Below are 6,000 nucleotides of genomic sequence, written 5' to 3'. Positions count from 1 at the left end.
AGCAGGCTGATGGTATATTTACACCATGGAATACTACTCGGCTATAAAAAAAATTTTTTAAATTAAAAAAAAAAAAGGAAATCCAGAAATTTGTGGACAAATGGATGGAACTAGAAACAGTCATACTGAGTGAGTTAACCCAGAAGCAGAAAGACTTACATAGTATATACTCACTTATAATTGGGCACTAGCCCAAAAGGCATGTCTCATGAAAGTCTTCACTTACCAGGAGAATGGGATAGATGTGAGGACATCCTACTGGGACTCTAGGTAAGAGAAATATAGTAGATAGGGAAATAGAAGGATCCAGAAGGTCTTAGAAACCTACAAAAGAACATCATAATGGGTGGATCAGGGCCCAGGGGTGTCTGCTCTAACTATTGCACTAACCAAGGACAATACAAGTAGTAAACATCGAACCCCTACTCTGATCTACCCAATGGACAGGACATTCTCCACAGTTATGTGGAGAGTGGGGACTAACTCTGACATGAACTTTAGTGCCCCATATTTGACAACCTCTCCTTGGTGGGGAGGCTTGGTGGCACTCAAAGAAAGAAGAAGCAGGCTACCAAGATGAGACTTGATAGCTTATGACCATAAAGTGGGGGAGGAGGTCCCCCTCGGTCATAGACCTAGAGGAGGGGGATAGAGTGAAAGTGGGAGGGAGGGAGGAATGGGAGGATACAAGTGATGGGATAACAATTGAGCTGTAATCTGAATAAATTAATCAAATAAAAAAATTTTTAAAAAGAAAAAGAAAGCAGGCTGAGCAGGCTATGAGGGAGAAAGCCAGTAAGCAGCACCCACCCCCACCCCCGTCCCATGGCCTCTGCATCAGCTCCTGCCTCCATGTTCCTGTCCTGTTTGAGTTCTGATCCTGACTTCTTTCAATGATGGACTACAGTGTGGAAATGTAAGCCGAATAAACCCTTTCCTCCCCAACTTGGCTTTTGGCCATGGTATTTCATCTCAGCAACAGAAACACTAACTAGGACATGTCTCTAAGAGCCTTGGTCACTGCATCAATAGAAAGCCACCAAGTTAAGTTTTAAGTAGACACTGTGATAGAGGTTTCTGGGTTTTTGTTTTATTTTGTTTTGTTTAATCCAATGGGGCCACTTACCAGTTTAAAAAAAAAAAAACAGAAAGAAAAAAAAAAAAAAAGGCCAGAACAGGAAACCACAGGCACAATTAAGGACGATCATCTCATACCTAAAACACAGTGTAGGCCACAAGTGGGTGACTCACTCCTTTACGGTAGTCCCAGACTGCCCTTTCCCCATCCTGGGCAGAGATCTTCTTTGAAAATTAGGCGCCACTATTACATTCACTCTTCAAGAAGCTAAAATTCCCTTTGCACCTGCCTTAGCTTGACTGCTCCTCCGTCTACAAAAATATCTTCTAGCTCTTCCAGACTCTGCAACAAAAACAAATCCAGACCAAGGATCCCTGCTCCAGGACTTGTATCAACAGTTTCCTAAGGTATGGTTGAGACAGATTCTCTAGACTTTACAGCACACCACCAACCAGTCCTGTAAGTCTTTTGGCTATAGCCACACCCATGAAGGTCTGGAAGGTCTAGACTGAGAATGACTCCCCATTAGCAAGAGGCTGTTGAAAGCTAACATTCTCACTCCATGCCAGTTGGCTTGAAAACCACCTTTCCTTGTTGGGGTCATCTTTTCGTGCACTGTGTAAAAGTTGTTATTCAAATGCTGATTTCTGTACCAGCAGAGAGCTGAGAACAGGCCGGACTTTGCATTGTTATCCCTGTGGCTGCATCACATTTTAAAAACACTCCCTCCAACATCTTTTGGCCTATAGCAAAGGCAGAAAAGGTAGGCAGGACTTCCAGAGAGAGAGAGAGGCACTCTGGGAAATAATCAGAGGCGCGAAGAAGTCACCTGTGAGACATGGGAGGGAAAAAACAGCTGCCAGTGCTAAGGAAAGGTTAATGGACCACGTAGGTCAGGTTAAAATAGCTGAGAATAGCCCAGCTATAGTGCCTAAGCTAGAGCTCCAAAGAAAATCCCGTTTTATTTCCTGCTGGTCCACAAACCAGGGATCTTGGGTTATTGTCCAGTTCAGGATCTCTAGGAAGTAAGTGGACTAAAACTATGGTTCCAAATCCGCACACTCTGTTCAGTCTCCTCCCTCTAGACAACCACCTGGTCTATATGGTCTATATGGTCTATATGGTCCTGGACCTCAAGGTTGCTTTCTTTGCATTCCTCCAGTGCCAGTGAGCCAGCTACCGGGGAGGGGGTTTGCAAATGACACCACTTTTCTGACTGGTGTGCTGTGCATTCAGGCACTAAATTCAACATCCAATTTTATGTACGGTTGTACATGTACTCCCCCAAGTGTATGCTTATTGAGGACCAGAGGGGTCCCACCTCTTAGTTCCCTTTGGGCTACCCCTCTCTGCATTGCAATGATGATAGGAACAGGAGTGGCGGGGACTGCCGCCTTGATCAGATGGTCCTAATCAGAGGAGAAATGGGCCTACAACTGGGATGTTATCCGATCGATGCAGAGACTAAACACCAGTTCTCTTCCACGCTCCATGCCCAGGTGGAGTCTCTGACAGAAGTACTCCTCCCAAACCAGTGAGGCTTAGACTTAGTTTTCATGTCCAGGAAGGACTTTGTTGCTTCCATGCAGACAAATCAGGATTATAGAAAGAAAGAAAGAAAGAAAGAAAGAAAGAAAGAAAGAAAGAAAAAGAACTTTATAAAAGATTAGAGGGACGTTAGATTAAGAGACAACTGTTGTGAAAATGGATCACTAATACCTATTATTAAACTATATAATTATTATACCAATGAAAGACACAAGCACCTGATAGATGTTGAATAAGCCTTATTTCACTTGGGCCTCGGCAGATATTAACCTTTTTTAATTATTTTTATTTTATTTTATGTATATTGGTGTGAGGGTGTCAGATCCTCTGAAATTGGAGCTACAGACAGTTGTGAGTTGCCATGTAGGTGCTGGGAATTGAACCTGGATCCTTTGGAAGAGCAGCCAGTGCTCTTAACCACTGAGCCATCGCTCCAGCCTGATGTCAACCTTTTAAACTACCTCATCATCTCCCAGTTCCATATCCCATGCCATTTGTTCTAATCATTCCTATCTGGGCTACTTCTCATCCAAAATAAAATCAATACGTGCACATGTCTTCCAGCTGGGCTGCTTCTCTCCAGCCATGCCAATCCTCAGAGTAAATTCCTCCCAGCCACGTGGTTCTTCTTTATGTTAACCAATGGTGGTCCCCACTTCCTTCCTGTCTCTCGTACCTAGGCCACCACCAGGTCTATACAGTCCTGGACCTTACAATCTCTCCCCTTCCCATGATCCTTCCCAGCCCAGAACCTTAGCTACGCCCACCTCACTTCTGCCCTGCCCAGGTGTGTAGGCATCTATTCAGCCAGTTAGGGATAATTTGGAGGTATTACAAACGTCATATTGGGGCTGGAGAGATGGCTCAGTGGTTAAGAGTGCCACCTGCTCTTCCAGAGGTCCTGAGTTCAATTCCCAGCAACCACATGGTGGCTCACAACCATGTAATGTAATCTGATACCCTCCTGCAGATAAAGCACTCATATGCAATAAATAAAATAAATAAATCTTAAAAAAAAAAAAAACAAAAAACGTCATATTGGATCTGTGAATGTCTGCTCGTAAAAGACAGCAAGCAGACCTCAGGGAGCAAAATAATTAACATTAGAATATATAGCACCAGACCGACCCCAAACAGACAACAGGAGTCAGAATCAAATAATTCCTGGCACCATAAAATGTTTATTTAAAACCCATGGTTCTCAGCTCCCCTCACTGGCCTGGATGCCCCTTCACTGCTCCTTTCTATAGGATTTGCTGTGGTCCTTGCATAGTAAATGCCCTGTTAAAGTTCATCAGACAAAGAATTGCCACAGCCAAGCTAATGATCCTCAAGAACCAGTATTAGCCAAGGTGAAAAACTTGGAAGTAACTAAAGAAATGGGGAAATAGAATGACTAAGGTTAACACTACCTTGTCCCAACCTAATTTTTTGACTGCCTGGTCACTTTTTAGCCTTCGACCCACCACACCACACCACATCCCCACCAACAGCCACCTCCACTGTAGCAATGCCTCAGGGACTGTCCATGACCTTGACCATGGCCCAAACATATTATGTAGTGTCTGGAAGATTCCACTGAGCCTTGCAAAGCAAGCAGACATTACTAGAAGCCCTAAATCTCTCAGTTATGTAACCCTCCCACCCCCAAGCACTGATGTATATTTTTGTCTCTAAAACACTGTACCCCTGAGCCTGGACCCCAAGACTCTTTTCAGAGGCATGAGCCCACTCTTTCTAGGTCTCCTCATCAATAAAGAAGGGACTCAAAATGTTCATTTGGCTTACTTGACTTGGTTGTCAATAACTAGCTAATATGAATTATTTCACTGTTAATATTGTCCTGAGGAACTCAATACAAATCTAGCCACATTTGCTTTCAGGTTACTTGAATAGGACCCACTGCCTGTTTACTCCCCTCCTCTTTCTCCTCTCCTTTCTCTTCCCTCCTCCTCCTCCTCCCACATACTTTAGCACCTTATGAGCTCTATTCACATGGTGGTCTAGATCACCCAGGTCTACCAAAGCCTCTCTTCATAAAAGTCCCATTCCACTCATGAGTCAGCAAAGCCACTAAGCCCCCATACCCATCTCAAAGGCCCTATTGGATCAATTTTTTTTTTCCTTAATTCCCCTGTGAACACAGTTCTGTCTGACCCAGTTAACAGAGGTTTATGTACAGCTTCTCTTATTCCTATGGGGACTTCAGAGACAGCCATGTGTTCCTAATGGCTCTCATAAGCCAGTCCATCAGGGACTGCTTTTCTACCCACTGCCTCAGGTTATGCAGCCTTTGCCTGAAGAAGAGATGGGAAGTTACATAGCTGTTTTCCTGCCTCCACAGCAATCAGACTGGTCCCATCTGCTCCCATGTCCCACAGCCTCACAAGCTGAGCTGTGACAGGCTCTTTCATTGCTTGTTTGAGTCTTCCCCAATTCCAGAAGCCCGGGCACTGACTGTTCCCTATCACCCTAGTTTTGTACAGGACCCTTGTTAATGGCCACATCTGTGTGCTGGATTATAGATCCCCACCCCCACTCTCTTTTTTTCTATTTAATGCCGGACCCCTGAGGTATCTTCTATTTCTTTTGCCATGTTCTCCTCCTCCCTCTCTAAATCTTCCCATTGGTTCCAAGTTCTTGTATCCCAGGAAGGGCTTCTAACTTGTGCTTGCTTTCTCCATCTTATTTATCTAATTAATTTGCCAGATCAGAGGCTAACACAGAGGATGCTGCCACATCTCCCTTTCTCGTTGCAATGGCTCTTGTACACAAACAAGTCCCTACTTGGCGGCCAGCTCAGCCTCTGATTCATTTCTAACCACACCCAACAGAGGCCAGGCAACCTCTGACGACAATCTTGACCCTTGTATGCTAATCCCAAAGACTGCAAAGTTTCCTCTAAACCCTTAACTGTCTTCGGGGCATCTCTGTGTTCCTGTGGTAGACCCCACTCAGCAAGTCGGCATACCACGCTATAGCACACAGACTGTTATCCTGGGATTCCTCCCACAGACACCCCTAATCCCAGTGGCTCAGCCTTAGTTAATATGCCTCACTACTCATAGCAAGAACCATGCAACTGCTCTCACAGCACAAAGGCACATTACACACCACATAGGAAAGGGAATTTCATCCTTGGATGCTCCCTCCTTAGGCTGCTCAGCCTCAGTTGTATGACTTGCTACCCATAGCTAGAACATGCTTAATGCTCTCCAACTCATCTTTGGTTCCTTCATGGCCCTGTTCAGATGCCAACTATGTTGTGTGACAAAATATTTTCTGGAGAGATGCTACACACATGTCTACTCATACCAGATAAGTGAGCCCGCAAGAGATCGAAGTATGGATGCCGGACTGGAAAGATGGCTCAG

The sequence above is a fragment of the Acomys russatus genome, chromosome 12, assembly GCF_903995435.1.
Source record: "Acomys russatus chromosome 12, mAcoRus1.1, whole genome shotgun sequence".
NCBI classification, from domain to species: domain Eukaryota; kingdom Metazoa; phylum Chordata; class Mammalia; order Rodentia; family Muridae; genus Acomys; species Acomys russatus.
The sequence above is the reverse complement of the archived record's forward strand: the minus strand, read 5'-3'. Positions refer to the sequence as shown.